This window comes from Crinia signifera, chromosome 5 (genome assembly GCF_055691185.1).
Source record: "Crinia signifera chromosome 5, ASM5569118v1, whole genome shotgun sequence".
Lineage (NCBI taxonomy): Eukaryota > Metazoa > Chordata > Amphibia > Anura > Myobatrachidae > Crinia > Crinia signifera.
In genome coordinates this window covers 310,075,176-310,095,368 of record NC_139221.1, presented here as the reverse complement: position 1 = coordinate 310,095,368, position 20,193 = coordinate 310,075,176, and the positions used below count along the sequence as shown (strand labels likewise).

General features: G+C 47.6%; 1 long non-coding RNA gene across 1 annotated transcript; it reads right to left on the bottom strand.

The window, feature by feature from the left end:
* Positions 1–4,755: 4,755 nt before the first annotated feature.
* Positions 4,756–10,057, bottom strand: LOC146079754 (uncharacterized). Its single transcript, XR_014474729.1, has 3 exons — positions 9,933–10,057; positions 6,214–6,262; positions 4,756–4,954 (listed from the first exon to the last, which is right to left on the bottom strand). It is a non-coding gene; the product is annotated as an uncharacterized LOC146079754 (long non-coding RNA).
* Between the last annotated feature and the right edge of the window lie 10,136 nt (positions 10,058–20,193).

The following is a 20,193-nucleotide window of genomic DNA, read 5'->3' as shown; positions in this document are numbered from 1 at the left end:
GAGTTAGTTAGTTAAATCACAAAAAAAACACAGGGTTCAGGGCTAAATAAAATAAATCACAACACTGGGCTTAGGGCTAAATAAATCACATCAGGGCACGGGCCACAGGACAGCCCCTGGACAGTGGACACTGCAGCCCCTGCGTGTGAGCACCGCAGCACGACACAGGATATATGTCGTCACACTGGACACAGGATATGTCGTCAGTCGTCACACAGGACATGACACAGGATAAATGTCGTGAGTGACTTGTGACACTGGACAATGGATAAGATATAGGCCGTCACACTGGACACAGCCCCTTGTATTAATGCTGCCCCTGTACACAGTGTACTACTCAGCAGCACTGCAGCCCCTGTGTGTGAGCACTGCAGCACTGAGTTAGTTAGTTAAATCACAAAAAAAACACAGGGTTCAGGGCTAAATAAAATAAATCACAACACAGGGCTTAGGGCTAAATAAATCACATCAGGGCACGGGCCACAGGACAGCCCCTGGACAGTGGACACTGCAGCCCCTGCGTGTGAGCACTGCAGCACCTAGTTAGTTAAATCACACTACAGGGCTCAGGCTACAAGTCTACAACACAGGGCAGTGAGGGCAGGTCACGGAGCACAGCACAGCACGGAGCACATGGCACGGAGCACAGCACAGGGCAGTGAGGGCAGGTCACGGAGCACAGCATGGAGCACATGGCACGGAGCACAGCACAGGGCAGTGAGGGCACAGGTCAGGTCACAGAGCACATGGCACAGAGCACAGCACGGAGCACACGGAGCTTCCCAACCACCCTCTTCCCTCTCCAAGATTGGAGTGAAGATGGCGGGCGCGCGTGCGTCTTTTATAAGATCCCGCTCCCGCGAGAATCCGACAGCGCGATGATGACGTTCGGCCTCGTTATTGGTCCGGAATTCAGGCGGGAACACCCGAGCCGGCTCGGATCTGGCCCGGATCCCCGATATTCGGATCTGTCGGATCTCGGGGATCCGGACCCGCTCATCTCTAGTTTGTTTGCATAGAAATGCACACAATGAGCTCTTCATACAAGCAGAGTTTGAAACTTGAAACTAGGGATGTGCACTGGGCACTTTTCGTGTTTTGGGTCTGTATCTCGGGCAGTGTTTTGGATCTGGATCTGTTCCAAAATACCACTATTTTCGTGTTTCATGTTTCGTGTTTTGGATCTATATTTTTTTGCCAAAAAACATAAAAAATCACTAAAATTGCAGAAGTTTTTTGTTTTGTTTTTGCTTCTACGCTATTATTAACTTCAATATCATTCATTTCCACTCATTTCACAATACTGTTTTTAGGACAATATTTGCACTGAGGTACAGTAGCTGGATAACTATGCTAAGCCACACAAGTGTGCAGCACAAACAAGTGGCTCATCTAGGAGTGGCACTGCAGTGGCACACAGGATGGCTGTTTCCTCGCAGCCACAGGTGTGGGAGAAAATGAGGGAGGAGCTGCTGCCGTGTCACAGTCCGCTTCAGATGACAATCTCCTGACCAGCAGGTCTTTGCACCATGTGCAAACAAAGACACAACATACGCTTTTAAACCGAGGATCGAGCACGGAGGCCAGAATGTATTCCTCTGACTTTAACAGACTGACCACCCTCGTATACTGGCAAAGCATATGTAGGGCTTCATCCACAAGAGCTACATGCTTTGCGGAATTGCAATGCTTTAGCTCCTCCTTCACTTTCTCCAGCTGCTGCTGCAACGGCCTGATCAGGGGAATCACCTGAATCAAGCTTTTTATTTGAAATATATTATGCTGGTGGCACAGGAGTGTAGTGTACCCCTAAACGACACACACACACCAGAGACAGAAAAAAATTAAAGGGATTATTAATAACCCCTTAATTTGAAAAATATTATGCAGCCTGCACAGGAGAGTAGTGTACCCTTACACACACACACACTGCAGTGATAGAAAATAAATTAAAGGATTAATAATAAAAATAACCCCTTTATTTGAAAAATATTATGCTGGTGGTACAGGAGTGTATTGTACCCCTAAACCACATACATACATGGCAGAGACAGAAAAAAATTAAAGGGTTTATTTAACCCCTTTTTTTTGTAAAATATTATGTGGGCTGCACAGGAGAGTAGTGTACCCTTACACACACATGGCAGAGACAGAAAAAAATCAGAAAAATAAATCTTTATTTTTTTTATACAGTGTACACTGTACTGTCATGAGATATACAGCTGTCGGCTGTACCACTGGACTTTAACGTCAGTGCCACTGGACTTAATCAGCAATATATATCAATATCAGTGTACTTAACGACAGTATGCACTTATGCAGCAGCAGTGCAGTACTACCCAAATGGACTTTACGGTCGGTGCCACTGGACTGGAATCAATCCGCAATATATCAGTATACTTAACGGCAGTATGCACTTATCCAGCAGCAGTGCAGTACTTCCCAAATGGACTGTAAGTAACACTGGACTGGACTACAGAACTGTAGTAGTCAAAACTCCTACATGTATCTAATCTATGAGGCACAGGCACAAGCTGTCAGTGCCACCGGACCGGACTACAGAAGGAAGTAACTGTAGTAGTTAAAACTGCTACAGCTAAGCTATCTATGAGGCACAGGCACACAGGCAGCGGGCAGGCGAGTAAGCACGCGGACGGGCAGGCGGCCAGGATGTCCTATCACTTCACTCTCTAAGACTGGAGTGAAGATGGCACCCGCCCGCCCCTTTATAGGGTTCAGATCTCGTGAGATCCGACAGCTGGAGATCGCGAGCACCGGAAACGAGTGCTCCGAGCCTGGGCGGGAAGTCGACCATTGAATGATTTCTCTAGAGCTCGCGGATCTAAGACTTTCTGGTGGGTTAGATCTGCGGGCTCCCTGTAGGCGACGCTTGCACAAAAAGGCTGCACATGCGCATAAAAGTTTGCAGTCGCTAAACATCGCTCCCCTGAACGAATGCCTAGTGGAGCGAAGCAACTAGAATGAGGACCAATATTCTGTAATACCATATCACCAGATGCTGTTGTATTCAGCACATTAGTTTTCATTAGTGGAGTAAGAGACACCAAGTGGGGAAGCTGTGTATTGCATGCTGCACCTTGGTACACCGTAGCATGCCTTACCCAGGGCCTGATCAACCAATAGGCTGATCAGGCTGCAGACTGGAGCGATTGTTCCTGGGGGGCAGCATTGGCACAATAGACACTGTGGCTCTACCTACTACTGGAAGCCATGGCGGGGGAGGCGGGAGTCTGCAGGTTCTATGCAGATGCCATGGAATCTTCAGAAACAGCCTCCCAAAATTGACCTCCTTCTTCAAGGAGACAGATGCAATAGGTCCTACAAGCATCTGTCAGGAAAAGGCAGCACTTCCAGTGCTACCCAAAAGTGTGGATTCCGACAGAGCTGAGCAGTAACCCTCCTGACAAAGGAGCATGTAAGCCCCTGACCATGAGTAAGAAACCACCTGGCAATAAGTATTGAACCTGCATAGGGAGAGGAATCAGTAGCAGAAAAAAAGACGTAATAATGCCACTTTATAGGTCATTGGTACGACCTCATCTGGAATACTGTGTCCAGTTCTGGAGACCATATCTTCAGAAGGATATAAATACATTGGAGAGTGTACAAAGAAGGGCAACTAAAATGGTGCATGGCCTACATCAAAAAACTTACCTGGATAGACTAAAAGATCTTAACATGTATAGTTTGGAGCAGAGAAGGGAAAGGGGGGGACATGATAGAAATCTTCAAATATATCAAGGGTTTTAACATAGTACAGGAGGGAGATTTTCTTCAAAGGAAAAGAAGTAATAAAACACGAGGACATGCACTGAAACTGGAGGGAGGTAGGTTCAGGGAAAATGTTAGAAAGAATTACTTCACAGAAAGGGTAGTGGATAATTGGAATAGCCTCCCATCAGAGGTGGTAGAGGCTAAGACAGTAGAACAATTTAAACATGGGATAGGCATATGAATATCCTTACAAAGAAATAAGGATTAAAAAGGGTTGAGTTTACCTGAAGGGTAAAAAAGGGGCAGACTAGATGGGCCAAATGGTTCTTATCTGCCGTCAAATTCTATGTAACCTCAAGAAATGAGCATATGTAACCCAGGCAGTGAGCAAGTAAACCCTGTAATGAGCAAATGTAACCCCTGACAATGAGCATGTAACCCCTGGCAACAAGAACATAACCCCTGGCAATGATCACATTGGTAAGAAAAAGTATAATTAATAAAAGGTGGTTGCCGAGGGTGGCTGGAACCCTTAATCAAGCACTGGGCTTACCATGCAAACCTGGGCAATATTTATGACTAAGATGCATGTATGGTGAAACGACAGCAAGGATGAGCATGCCTTGATAAAGCTGTGATTAAACACAGCGAAACGCGTCAGTTTCCACAATTATTCTTGAGGACTTCATCTGAACCATCTTGGACGTAAGCCCCCGATCAGTGCAGGTTACATCAACTCACCAGTGGTTATTATAATACTCCAATAGGTCCATTATTCTTTTATAGTATTTTTATTTATTATACATGTGTATTCTTAATGTGTTATTAAAATTGTTATATTTTCATTGATGCATATACTTCATGGTATTTGTTAGCGCTGCTTTCACTTGTCTTGCTTCCTTATTCCTAATTTACCTCTTAAAATCATCCAATAACTTAAACCAAAATTAACCATAACTTATCTAAATGAAATAATGTCATTGATACACAGACAGCTTTGCTTAAAGCTTTTTATTCAGTTATAATTGAACCAGATAGGTCATGGTGGCTAATACAATCAATTTAAAGAAATTAATTCAAACTATTAGTTGTATACTGGATATAATATATTATACTTCATCTTCTGTTGTAGTGAGTAAGGTTTGTCCAAGGTAACAGTCGGGGGTTCTCTTTGCATCGTCTTTACTCATCTATTCCGCCCCATCCTCTTCAGAAGATTCTATGAAGAAAAGAGAATAGATTTGTAGTTAGACACAAGCACTATGAGCAGATATCAACACTTCAGTCTTTTGATCAACCAAATGTGAAAAAGCCACAAACAGAGAGCATCAGAACCATGTACCACATTTTGGTAAGATGTATCAAAGCTCAGGGAGAGATAAAGTGGAGAGAAGTAAAGGTGGAGATTTACTAAGCCTTCGAGAGTAAGATAAAATACCAAAACAATCAGCCCCTGTTCGATTTCAAACACAGCCTGTAGTATGGCAGTTACAAGCTGATTGGCTGGTATTGTACCTCATTCCACTTTATCTCTCTCCAAGGCTTAGTCGATCTTATACAAAGTACCAACCAGTCAGCTCCTAACTGTCATGTCACAGACTGGGTTTGAAAAACCACAGCTCGGTACTGATTGGCTGATTGGTTGGTACTTATGGACCAATGTACTAAGCCTTGGGGACATATTTATCACAATCTGCATTTCAGTATCACAAGGAGGGTGGGATGTGTCACCGTCCCTGGAAATCTGGTACTGAGACCTGGGATTCCCTCTACACATGTGCCGAGTGATGGCACCAGCTGCAGGGCATGCTGGGAGGTATCCATGACAGATCCCTCACACAGCGCTGCGGAGAGAAGCCAACTGATCTCTACCTATCCATACCCTCTGCGTGTGATGCACCACGGCTCAGTATCAGTGACATCATTAAGCCATGAAGTGATTGCGCTGCATTCATATGATTGTTTAATGGTTTAATTAGGTACAAAATCCAAATTAAATATTTAACATACTGTATAAGAATTTCGTTTATTAATTACAGGTACGACTTTTTAATTTTAAATTATTTTATTTGTAAAAAAAAACACTGAATTTATAGTTATTTTGTAACCGTAAATAATCCCATCTTGTGCCATTGGCAAACACATTCATTGCTGCCTGGTACAGGAGAGATAGTAAATGAAACCTAGTTAAACAGGTAGAGATCAGCGGTGGGCAAAGGTCAGTGGGTGAAAGAGCAACGCTGCAATGGGGACACTGAAGGTGTGTGTGTGTCTCTGTGTGTGTGTGTGTGTGTGTGTGGGGAGTGGAGGGGGGGGGGGAGTTGTGCAGCAAAGCAGATGCCACCAATAATCTGTTAAACTGGACTATCCAGCATAGTGTCGGAACCGGGGGTGCCGGATTTTCGGTGGTGTACATGTACATTATTATTATTCTTGTTAAAAAATGAGACAATAAATCCCACCACTGCCAAGACTTACCAATGCTCCGTTTTCCACATTTCCCAAAACAGAAGGGAAGCATTTCTCTCTGTACAGAAGAGACACATATGATCATTACATCAGACAGATACAGTATACAGTAGCCATGTATTTGGCTTGGTTGAAATATCTTCTACTGAACAGATGAATTTGGCAATAATTATTATTTTTTGGAGATACAGTAGTGACGTAACTGAAAATTAAACACATATGGAAGCAGTGGTGGCTACTACGCTACTACACATGTGCATTGGCTTCAGACCATAGAAGCCAGCTAGGGCTACCCAAAAGGCAGGGAGTTGCTTCCCAATGGTACATCCTGTCCTGCAGGTGCATGAAAGGTAGGACAACTAACAGGAAGTCACAGAGAAGCCAGTGCAGTCATGGACATGAGCATAGGATGCAGATTTTACTGGAGGGGAGGGGATCCGCCACTGTAAGGCACCAATATAGTGTCACTGGTAGCAGTAGCAACATAAATAGTTAATATACTGATTGATAAATAGTCTCTCGGTTTGCTCTAGCTAAATGGGCTTCTTAGTGTTTCCTACTGAGAGCTCTGATGTGTATATATAAATCAATATATATGTTATAGAGTAACAATGTATACAATTAAAGATCATTTCCTTGAGATTTTAATTTACAATAACTGACAAGTCCTAATATGCCAATGAGTACAGCTAAGTGACATTTTTCAAATTAAATGAAAACTTGCACCTTTCCCCATTCAGCTGACAATGTCACGCGTATCGCCAGCAGAATTTGTTCTCTGTTCAGTTACAAATGGTAAAAAGTGAAAGCAGAACAGGTGTGCTGTAGGGGTGCACTGCCCTGTGTGCTCTGCTCCATACAATCTAAGGGGTTCTCCCGTGTGCTGTAGGGGTGCACTGCCCTGTGTGCTCTGCTCCATACAATCTAAGGGGTTCTCCCATGTGCTGTAGGGGTGCACTGCCCTGTGTGCTCTGCTCCATACAATCTAAGGGGTTCTCCCATGTGCTGTAGGGGAGCGCTGCCCTGTGTGCTCTGCTCCATACAATCTAAGGGGTTCTCCCATGTGCTGTAGGGGTGCGCTGCCCTGTGTGCTCTGCTCCATACAATCTAAGGGGTTCTCCCATGTGCTGTAGGGGAGCGCTGCCCTGTGTGCTCTGCTCCATACAATCTAAGGGGTTCTCCCATGTGCTGTAGGGGTGCGCTGCCCTGTGTGCTCTGCTCCATACAATCTAAGGGGTTCTCCCATGTGCTGTAGGGGAGCGCTGCCCTGTGTGCTTTGCTCCATACAATCTAAGGGGTTCTCCCGTGTGCTGTAGGAATGCGATGTCCTGTGTGCTCTGCTCCATACAATCTAAGGGGTTCTCCCATGTGCTGTAGGGGAGCGCTGCCCTGTGTGCTCTGCTCCATACAATCTAAGGGGTTCTCCCATGTGCTGTAGGGGTGCGCTGCCCTGTGTGCTCTGCTCCATACAATCTAAGGGGTTCTCCCATGTGCTGTAGGCAGGGCAGGCGACAGGGGGGGTCAAGGGGGACAAGTGTGACGGGCCCCAGAGAACTAAAGGGCCCCAGAGCTTCCATGCCCCAGCACGGCCACTGCCTGTACTAGCTGGAAGCAGGATCTGGAGCTGCGAAAGGTTAAATGAGGCTCATGCAGAAGAGCATTGTGCGGATTTGGGATTAGGGGGGGCGCTCCATACAAATTAAGGGGTTCTCCCATGTGCTGTAGGGGAGCGCTGCCCTGTGTGCTTGCTCCATACAAATTAAGGGGTTCTCCCATGTGCTGTAGGGGTGCGCTTCCCTGTATGCTCTGCTCCATACAAATTAAGGGGTTCACCCATGTGCTGTAGGGGTGCGCTGCCCTGTGTGCTCTGCTCCATACAATCTAAGGGATTCTCCAAGGTGCTGTAGGGGTGCGCTTCCCTGTGTGCTCTGCTCCATACAAATTAAGGGGTTCACCCATGTGCTGTAGGGGTGCGCTGCCCTGTGTGCTCTGCTCCATACAATCTAAGGGATTCTCCAAGGTGCTGTAGGGGTGCGCTTCCCTGTGTGCTCTGCTCCATACAAATTAAGGGGTTCACCCATGTGCTGTAGGGGTGCGCTTCCCTGTGTGCTCTGCTCCATACAAATTAAGGGGTTCTCCCGTGTGCTGTAGGAATGCGATGTCCTGTGTGCTCTGCTCCATACAATCTAAGGGGTTCTCCCATGTGCTGTAGGGGAGCGCTGCCCTGTGTGCTCTGCTCCATACAATCTAAGGTGTTCTGCCATGTGCTGTAGGGGTGCGCTTCCCTGTGTGCTCTGCTCCATACAAATTAAGGGGTTCTCCCGTGTGCTGTAGGAATGCGATGTCCTGTGTGCTCTGCTCCATACAATCTAAGGGGTTCTCCCATGTGCTGTAGGGGAGCGCTGCCCTGTGTGCTCTGCTCCATACAATCTAAGGTGTTCTGCCATGTGCTGTAGGGGTGCGCTTCCCTGTGTGCTCTGCTCCATACAATCTAAGGTGTTCTGCCATGTGCTGTAGGGGTGCGCTTCCCTGTGTGCTCTCTCCATACAAATTAACGAGTTCTCCCATGTGCTGTAGGGGAGCGCTGCCCTGTGTGCTCTGCTCCATACAATCTAAGGTGTTCTGCCATGTGCTGTAGGGGTGCGCTTCCCTGTGTGCTCTCTCCATACAAATTAACGAGTTCTCCCATGTGCTGTAGGGGTGCGCTGCCCTGTGTGCTCGGTCCATACAAATAAAGGGGTTCCACCTATGTGCTGTAGGCGTGCACTGCCCTGTTTGTTCACTCCAAGTAAAGGGGTTCCACCCATGTTAATTGGGCGCTACTGCCCTGTGTGCTTGCTCCAGAAAAATTAAGGTGTTCTCCCGTGTGCTGTCGGGGTGCCCTGCCCTATATTTGCTCTAAATAAAAAGGGTTCCACCATTGTTATTTGGGTGCTGCTGCCCTGTGTGTTTGCTCCAAATAAAAGGGTTCATCCGCGTTAATTGGGCATTACCCAGTGTGCTCACGCCAAACAAATTAAGGAGTTCCTCCCCTGTAAATTGGGTGTTGCCCTATGTGGGATCGCTCCATATAAAGGGGTTCCAGCCATGTTTATTGGAAGCTGTGCTGTGTGCTCATTCCCAAAAAATTAAGTTATTCTCTCGTGTTCTGTAGCAGTGCGCTGCACAGTGTATTTTCCAAATAAAGGGGTTCAACCTGTGTTAATTGGGTGATGCAGTACTGTGTGTTTGCTCCAACTAAAAGCAGGGCCGGATTAACAATGGGCTAGATGGAGCTGCAGCTCCAGGCCTCCCATTAAAATAGGCCCACAGGATTGCAGTGTTGCTGAAAACAGGAAAAAATAATTGATATAATCATTTTGAAATGTAGTGAAATGAATCTGTTCCTGGGATGTGTGCGCTTTACCTGCACTCAGTTCAAATTGTTTGTACATTACTTCAATCTAATTGTGACTTTTCTGTTTTTGTCAATTTTTTTTAATTACTGAATCTTCACTCAATAAAAATGTTGGAATATAAAAAAAATGCGGTTGTACCCACTGTCCACTTTACCAAGGACATATGGACAAGTGGTAAAGGGCAAACTAAGGACTATATTACTGTGGCAGCCCACTGGGTAGATGTATCGCCTTATGCAGCAACAATAGCAGCGGCACCAGTTTGGAGTGAAATCATGTTTAACTGTAAACTTGATGATTATTACAGTATTGTGAATCTGAGGTTCTTACCTTGGCAAGGTCACTAGAAGAAAGCTCGTTGTCACTGTTATGTCCCATTTCTGCGGCAGACACCAGACACACCTCAGCAGACACCAGCATTAGGACAGCGAGAACTACAATGATTTTCATGACTCCTTTTTTCTGAGAAGAACCTCACAAGATGGGCTCACACTGTCTCTGAGAAGATAAGAAGTGTCAGTCAGCAGGATCAGTAACACATAAACAGAGCATCCACAAATAAACACACACATGTACACGGCTGCCGAGAGGGGGGGAGCGGGTACATTTTACCCAGGCCTAGGCCTGTCATGGGGGACTAGGTCCGGACACACACATTTTTTTATTTGGTGGCGGGTGCCATGTGAATTTTGGCTCACACTGGCCCTTATTCTGATCGGTGCGGCCGGAGCCGATTATGCGGCCAGGACCGTGCGTGCGAAACCCCGCCTTCCATACGGATCGCCAACTCCGTCCGTATGCGGTAAGAAGCTGTCCGAACGGACCGCACGTGTATTTTTCACGGAATACGCCTCCTCCATCTAAGGGAACCTCCCCCATCATTCGATGGTCGCAGACCATCGAATGCAGGACCGTGTGCTCCACCAGCTCCCGCAACCTCAGACCACACGGACATTTTTCCGTGCAAAAGCAGGGATCTGGGCGGGCAGCAGACATCCGGCGATGTCATATGTCCGCCCCCTACACGTGCGTCACGGCCGCATTACCATACGAACGCCCAGCGTTTTCATGGGAACTCCCATGAAACGCGGGGCGTATGCATATGGTAATGAGCCCAAATAGCCCTTCACGCCCCTCTCCACCCCCTGTTCGGAGTGTTCACATTTCATGCGGGATTTGGCCGTACGCCTCGCTCGCACATGCGCAGAGACGCCTCTGCACATGCGCAGACACAAAACATCGGCGGCCCGAACGCACGCGGATATATCCGCACCGATCAGAATAAGGGCCACTGTGAGGTATAATGTGAATTTTTTACTCATTCCAGGGTCTACTATCATGTTGCATAATGTGTATAAGGGGTATGTGGTGTGGTACACAATAGCTGAGGACACACCCCCTTTTGAGAGGCCACATCCTTTTTTCCAAAGCACACACATAACTACAGCCTTCACTTTTCCATACTCCCACTTCAAAACTTCTACTTTGACCACTGTGTGTGTGTGTGTGTGTGTGTGTGTGTATATACTGGGGCGTAGGATTTATTTTGTTAGCCCTGCACGCACAATGCTATTATAATTATTATTATAATTTTATTTATAAGGCGCCACAAGTGTTTCGCAGCGCCGTACAAAGGAACAATACAGGGAGACAAAACTTGGCATAACATTGAATAAATAACAAAAATACAGTACAAATAAAGAGCGCCACAGTTCAATACACATTACAGCTTAAATGTAAGTAGTGAGGACCCAATCAACATACAACTAGAGGCTTGAGGCCAATGATGGAGATGAGTATGAAGATGGTCACTGAGTGTTGGGTAAAGGAGAGCTGTGAGTGAAATGTGAAGAGAAGTGGGCTTTGACAACAGGAGGGAAGAGGGCCCTACTCGGAGGAGCTTACAATCTAGTAATGCTACAATCTAGTACAATGCTAGTAATAAATCCAGCACAGTATCTCAGTGTAGCCGCTCAGAAAGAATCTGACACAATCAATGCAAGTTTTCCAATGTAACTAGAGACGTGCGGGCTCAGATTGCGAAGAACCGAGCCCGTCCGAACGTCTGGGACCTGAGCGTTGGATTCTCGCGAGATCCGGATATGCTTAAATAGCTCCTCCCGCTCCGTCATCTTCATTCCAGTCTTGGGAAGAGAAGGGTTAGGGTGTGTTGTGCTGCCTCTCCTATGCTGGGGCCTAGAAGGGAAATTGTTACTTCCGCTGGTGCCACTGCCTAGTGCCACTGTCTGCTGGTGCCTGCACTGTCAGTGGCTGACAGTTCTCTGTGTTACTGAGTGTACTAAGGGATAATCCGCAGCCTTGCAAATCCACCAGACCCCACCCAACGAATGTCCGCCCACCCGCCCCCCCCCCCCCCTCACAGCGCAGGTTCACCCGCACAGGCTGCAAATGGATGTTTAGCATAAACATCCATTCGTATGCTGCAGGTAACCTCCCACAACTCTCGATGGTCGCCAACCATCGGAAGATGTGGAAGGTACACGCATATAAAAGTGACTTTCAAGTCACTTCCGTATGCGTGCACGCTGGGACGGATATGGGCGGGCAGCTGACATCCGCTGCCAGCCCTCCGCGCCCGCGTCACTGCCTCAGTCAAAAGGTCGACATGGGGTTTGTCACTGTTGTTTGCCCCGAATGTCAACACAGTCGATATGGACACAGTTTTCAGTGCGCTCGCCATGCCTAATGACTGTCGGCCATCTTAAGTTCGACCAACCAACCATATCCTGGTGCCTACTACCTACTGCTGTATATACTGTCTGCTGGTGACTACCTAGTGCAGTATATTTATTATATACAGTATATAATTCCAGTCGCTGGTGCCACTTACTACCTACTGCGGTATATAGAGTATGCAGGTGACATCCTAGTGCAGTATATTTATTCTATATAATTCCAGTCTGCTGGTGCCTACCTACTGACGTATAAATAATTCCAGTGTGCTAGTACCTACCTAGCCTACTGACGGGTATATAATACCAGTCTGCTAGTGCCTACTTAGCCTACTGATCGGCGACGTGCAGTCAGGGGAGGCAGGGGAGGCTGTGCCTCACCTGTCATAAATGATTTAAAAAAATACAAAGATATTTAAAACACATAGAGTGTGCAATAAATATCTTATTTGTCATTTTTTTTTTAAATAATTAATGTGGTGGAACACTGTGGGCAGGCTGGGAGGCATCGGGAGCTGTGCCTCCTGTTCACAATTAAAAATTGACAGCAGCGGGGGGCAGAGCTTAGGATGAGCACAAAAAGAGGCTGAAAAGCCCATTAGAAAACAACGTGGAAGCGGCATCTACACATCTGCCTCATTGACAGGGCTGTCACTGAGACAGATGTGATAGGACAGCGGATACAGGCTGTCATACACTGACAGCCTGTATCCGATCTCAGAGCCGGCCCTATCATCCGTGATCACAGCCTGTAGCAGCTGGACCAGCCGGGGGGCACTCATCACCAGACACCCCCTCCCTCCCCAGGAGGTATGACCTGCATTTCAGTCACTGGCAGCGATAGTAGCGGGCAGCGGCGGCAATAGTAGCGGGCAGTGGCGGCGGTGGGAGCGGAATTCTGCTTCACGGCACAGCACACATCCCTGTCTCCATAAAAAGCAGGGGCCGGGACGGTAGCTATCCTTATCCTGTGTGCTAGCAGCTCGGGGGAGCACAGCATGCGGTTGCCGGGTGCACTCAGCTGTTCTGCGGTAACTGGCTGCTGCTGCTGTTTAAAGGTGATTGCAGGAGGTCAAGGAACGATGCACCAGTGGGAGACCAATCAGACAGACTTGGCACCACTGAACCTAATACTATATATATATATATTTATACATACATATATATATATATATATATATATATATATATATATATATATATACACATCAGTATTCCTTCAAAGACTGAGAAAATGTCTTCTAGTCTCCTATGAAGTCTTCTGTCAATAATATCAGGGTGCTTGGTATCAGTTAGAGCCTCACCCGTGACTGACCTCCCGGCACGTTACTGCTACTGATGTATACTTCCTGTCTGCTGATGCCTACCTACTAATGTGTATATAATACCAGTCTGCTAGTGCCTACCTAGCAGTGGCGTAAACTGTAATTCCAGTCTGCTGGTCCCTACCTAGCCTACTGACATATAAATCCTGTCTGTCGGTGCCTACCTTCTGACATGTGCATGCAATATGATGCAATGCGATAAAAAGACAGTACAAACATTATGTGCAGCACACCTCTTGGTTGCCCAATCAGACTAGTTTATATTCTCTGTACAGAAACAGAAGAGAAACAGAAGGACATAAAACTTATCATCCTCCACTGAAAATCCAGCATCACCTACAGTCCGCACAGCCTGGACACTGAACTAATCTCTGTCCCACACTGCTTCTGGCTCCCTTATACACTAACTATATTTTCTTTAGGCACTCCTCGCTTCCAGTACATCACCTTCTCACTGCTTATTCTAGGCCACACCAACTCCATTCTATATTGCTACTCTGATCAATTTTTTTACTAAAATATGGCTCCTCATTCCTGTCCCATAACAGTCCTCACTGTCAGGTCTCACCCCCTCTCAACTTCCACACCTCTCACATGCACCCACAACCCAAAAAACCTAATTCCTATCTCACCTGTCCCTTCCTTTCTCCTGTGCTCTCTGGAATGCTAGATCAATCTGCAACAAATTTCAAAATATCCACGACCTCTTTGTCTCCCATTTTTTTTAACCTTCTTGCCATCACTGAAACCTCGCTCTCCTCCTCTGACACTACCTCCCCTGCTGCCCTCTCCTATGGAGTCCTCTCCTTCACACACTCGGTCAGACCTAATGGACACCAGGGTGGAGGAGTGGGCATCCTCCTCTTCTTCAACTGTAGCTTCCACATCATTCCACCTGAACCTTTCCTCACATTCTCCACATTTTGAGATACACACTATCCGCCTCTTCTACCCCATTCACCTCCTTGTGGCTGTGATCTACTGCCCCCCTGGTCCCTGCTCCCATTTCCTTGATAAATTTGCTGCATGGCTTCCACACTTTCTTGCCTCCAACCTCCCCTCTATCATCCTCGGTGACTTTAACATTCCTATTGACATCAATAATGTTGCCTCCTCTAACCTTCTTGACCTTTCCGCCTCCTTTGGACTTTCACAATGGACATCCACCCCCACTCATAATCTCGGACACTCCCTTCACCTCATCTTCACCCACCATTGTAATCTATCTGATTTTCTCTAATTCTTCCTTCCCACTCTCCGACCACAATCTAATCTTTCACCCTATCATCCTCCCCTCCCCCCTCACTGCCCAGACCCACAGTCACCAGATTGAACCTCGGGTCTCTTGACCCTATTATCCTGTCCTTCCTGGAGACTTTCCTCTCTCCTCTTTCCACAATGACCTGCCCCAACCAGGCTGCCTCTTTCTATTACTCTTCTCTTACCTCTCGAATCTGTGGCCCCATCTATACTGTCCCCCTCCGATGCTCTTAACCCCAACCCTGGCACAACAAACTAACATGACTTTTACAAAAAAGTGCACGCTCTGCTGAACGCCTCTGGAGGAATTCTCACTCTGGCAGTCTTCCTCCGTTTCAAGTTTCTTCTCTTCTCCTACAGCACTGCTCTCTCCCTTGCCAACAATCTTTCTTCAAATCGCTCATCTCTTCTCAGTTCTCCAGTCCTGCCGTGTCTTTGAATTTTCAACACTCTCCTTTGCCCTCTTCCCATCATCCCTCACTGCCACTGACTTTGCCGCCTTCTTCCTCTCTAAGATTGAGATAATCCAACATGATATCTCCTCCCATTCCCGCTCAGCTGCCCACCCACCCCAGTCATCCTCCCCCTGCAGCTTGCCAACTCTGTTTTCCTTCAGTCCCACTACAGATGAGGAAGTCCACTCCCTCAGCTCATCCTCTCCCTGTCCCTTGGACCACCTCCCCTCCTGTCTCCTCCGTTCCCTCTCCCCCACTGAGTGCTCCCACCTTACTCACCTCTTTAACCTATCACTTTCTACTGGCATCTTCCCCACACCCTTCAAACATGCTCTGGTCTCACCTATTTTTAAAAAACCCAACCTGGACCCTTTATCACCCACAAGCTACAGATGGGTCAGGTCCCATCCTGGCTGGCGGGTCGCCAGAACGTCCGCGCTGGCGACCCGCCAGCAGCCGCGCCAGCGAATACACTGAGACGCGCGTGCGTCTCACGCGCACGCGCGTCTCAGTCTCCGTCGCCAGCGCGACGGAAACCCTGTCCGTCTCCGCCTCAGGGAGACGGACAGGGTTAGGGGGGGATGCGGGCATGCGGCGGGGACCCCGGGTTACCGCCGGCAAGCCGGCGTGGACCCGGGGGAACGGATGGAAGCGCGTCCCCTTCTCACCATCGCCATGGCCCTGGCGGGGGATGGCGGCTGGCGACGCCAGCGCCATCCCCTGCCAAGATGGGATCTGACCCATCTGTACCGCCCTATTTCTCTTCTCCCATTCGCCTCTAAACTACTTGAACAGTTGGTTTACAGGCGTCTCACCAGCTACCTCTCTGACCAATCCATCCTTGATCCTCAATCTGGCTTTCTCCCACTACACTCCACTGAGACTGATCTGGTGAAAGTCACCAATGACCTGCTCTCAGCCAAATCCAGGGGCCATTTCTCTCTGCTTATCCTTTTGGACCTCTTTGCTGCCTTTGACACTGTGGGTCACCCTCTCCTCCTCCATACACTCCAAAACATTGGCCTCTCTGGCATGTTCTTTGACTGGTTTTTCTCTTACCTCACCAACCTTTCCTTCTCAGTCTCTGTCTCTGGCAACACCTCACCACCTTCCATCCTTCCTGTCAGTGTCCCTCAGGGTTCTGTCCTTGGCCCCCTTCTGTTCTCCCTGTACACCTTTTCTCTGGGTGCACTCATTAACTCCTTTGGCCTCCAATACCACCTCTATGCGGAGGACACACAAATCTAACTCTCCTCTCCTGATCTGTCCCCCACTGTTCTCTCTCAGGTTTCCAACTGCCTCTCCACTATCTCCTATTGGATATCTGAGTGCTCTCTGAAGCTCAATATGTACAAAACTGAACTCATTATATTTTCCCCACCCAGAGCCACACCCCCTACTAACAACTCTATCACTGTTAACAACACCATCATCTCCCCGTTACCCACCTCCGCTGCCTGGGTGTCACTCTTGACTCCTTCTTTTCCTTTGCACCCCACATCCAAGCTCTGGCCCATTCTTGTCAGTTCCAGTTACATAACATTGCTCGCAACAGGCCTTTTCTCTCACAGAGTGTAACTAAACTCATCATCCACTCACTGGTCATCTCACGGCTCAACTATTGCAATGTTCTCTTCACTGGCCTCACTCGATCCTAACTGGCTCCTCTCCAATGTGTCCTCAACTCTGCAGCCAGGCTTATCTTCCTCTCCCGATGCTCTACTTCTGCCACTCCCCTTCAACATACTGTAATCTGCACTGGCTCCCATTCTCATACATAATCCTCTTCAAACACCTCACACTCACATACAGGGCCATCTCTAATTCCATTGCTCCATATATCTCTAACATCCTCACCATTCATACACCCTCTACGGTCAGCTGATGACTGTCGTCTCTCCTCCACCCTGATCAATGCTTCCCACGCTAGAGTTCAGGACTTTGCCCCTGCTGCACCTCTTTAGTGGAACACTCTCCCTCGCTCCTTTAGACTCTCCCTGACCTTGCAAAGCTTCAAACGGGCACTGAAAAATCACCTATTCATCAAAGCGTACCCTACCCTGCATAAACTAGTCCTGAGGCTGGTTCTTCGACCCCCTGCCTGCTTACATCATGCAATCAAGCCACCTCCCACTTGTGTGCACCTCATGTAATCTGTCTCCCCATCCTACGAGATTGTAAGCTCATCAGAAAAGGGCCCTCTTCCCACTTGTTGTCATAGTCCTCTTCTCTTCACAGGGCCTCTTCCCTCCTGTTGTCAAAACCCTCTTCGGTACTTGTGTATTTTAGCGGCGCCCATCGCATCGCATACCAAAAGGCATGCGATGGTATATGATGCAATGAGATATCGTGCGATGTTGTAGAAAGTCATACAATTTTAAAATTGTATGACATTGTATATGGCATACAATGCCATAAAATGCGATGCGATTAAAAATTGTATAAGCACCCTAATAGGTGCTTACAATGTTAAATGCACCCCCACGCCACCCCCCACTATAAACGTGAACCCGAAGCGTGGCGAGCGCAGCGAGGCTGCGAGGGGCGGCGGTACGCGTCCTACTACCTTTTCATACCCCCACTATCCACGTCGGCGTGGAGTTGAGAATAGAAAGTGTGGCGAGTGCAGCAAGCCACCGAGGGGACGCGGATACCTGTGAAGCCCGCGAGGGGACGCGGATACCTGTGAAGGTATCCGCGTCCCCTCGCGGGGCTCGCTACGCTCGCCACACTTCGGGCTCAGTGGCTCGCTGCGCTCGCCACACTTTCTATTCTTAACTCCACGCCGACATGGATAGTGGGGGTATGAAAAGGTCGTAGGACGCGTACCGCCGCCCCTCGCGGGCTCGCCACGCTTCGGGTTCATGTTTATAGTGGGGGGGTTGGCGTGGGCTGCATTTAACATCGTAAGCACCCATTTGGGTGCTTAAAAGAACCCTTTAGGGTGCGTATACAATTTTTTATCGTATAGGGGGCCAAAATCGCGTCGCATCGCATCGCATGCAATGTGGTACATGGCATGCGATGCAATGCGATTAAAACATCGCGCGACCAACATCGGATCGCCGCTAAAATACACAAGTACCCCCTCTTCTTTTCACAGCTCTCCCATACTCAAACACTCAGTAACCATCTTTGTCCGCATACTCATCTCCATCATTGGCCACAAGCCTCTAGTAGTTCGTTGATCAAGTCCTCACTACTTATATTTAAGCTGTAATGTGTATTGAACTGTGGCGCTCTTTACCTGTACTCTAATTTTGTTATTTATTTAATGTAAGGTTAAGTTTGGTCTCCCTGTACTGTTCCTGTGTACTGCGCTGCGAAACACTTGTGGCGCCCTATAAATATAATAATAATAATATTAATGTCCACTGTCACTGCATTGGATGCTGTCACTGTTGAAAAAATGGTGGAGGATTACTTTGGTGACAGCATCCAAGTAGACATTTTAGACAGTCCTTACCTGTACTGTACAAGAAAGGCAGTTTCTCCAGCGCAGGAGGCAACTTTTAGCCTAGGGGGCAAGTGCAGAGCACTGGCCCATAAAATAACACCCCCCCTCCTCCCCCGGGGAAAATAAAATACTGCCACAAGTGGGCAGAGAAAAATTCAGTAAGAGGGCGATGGTGGAGCTACGATCGAAATGCATGATCAGATAAAAAAAATTAAATTCAAACATTTGCTCCATCAGAGGTGAGGGAGGCGGCGCTGCTAAGGGCTGGGAAAACTCCCCGCTCCCCCTGTATAAAAATAATAATGATAATAGGACACCATAGGCTGCTCCCCCTGCATAATAACAGGACAACACAGGCTGCTCATCCTGCATAATAACAGGACACCACAGGATGTAAATGGAAGAAATCTTATATATTTGTTCATTTAGATAATGAGGGGGAAATTTACTAAAGGAAATTTGTAAAAAATAGGTGTATTTGTATCCAGAAATACACTTATTTTTAACATTTACTATCCCAAAAATACGGCAATTCGTATTCGTATTGATAGCACATCAATTCAAATATGAATTGCCGTATTTTCAGGATAGTAAATGTCAAAAATAAGTGTATTTCTGGATACAAATACACCTATTTTTTTTTACAAATTTCCTTTAGTAAATTTCCCCCTGAGTGTCACCTGTCTCCTCCGGGTCTTTGCTGCGGCTCCCGCTTATCTCTGCCCGCCTGACTGATCCCCATGCGTCAGAGAGGGGTGGATGGAGTTGGCGTCATGTCAGTGTAGGGCTCCTGCACTGGAACCAGTCACCCAACACATCCCTGCTACAGACAGCCCTCCTGCGCTGGCCGCGGCTTCCAGAACACGGCCGCGGCTACAGGAAAATGGCCGCCGGTCCCCTCGCCATTTTCCTGTAGCCATGGCCGTGTTCTGGAATCTGGAAGCCACGGCCAGCGCTGGAGGTGGTGGACAGGGCAGCGCGGCCTGCAGCCAGTAACTAGGTAAGCGGCCCGGGGGGCACATGGCACCCTGTCCCCCGGCCCAGCCTGCCCATGCCCTCCAGTGTGTACTCCAAAAGAGTTTGGAACCTGGCCAATTTGTACAGGGAGAGAGGAATTGCTTTTTTGTGTGGGGGTCCAAACAAACCAATCATTTCGGCCACAGTAGTTTGGTAGGCCCTGTTACTGAAATGATTGGTTTGTTAAAGTGTGCATGTCCTATATTGTGAGGTGTTTGGAATAGACTGGAAATGAGTGGATATGGATGCTATTGAGGTTAATAATAGCGTTGGAGAAAAAAAAACTAAATTCTATGATTTTAACGTTTTTTATGCTTTTTTAAAAAAAATTCAGAACCCAAAACCTTGAGGGAGTGTTTTGCCAACCCATTAGAACCCAAAACC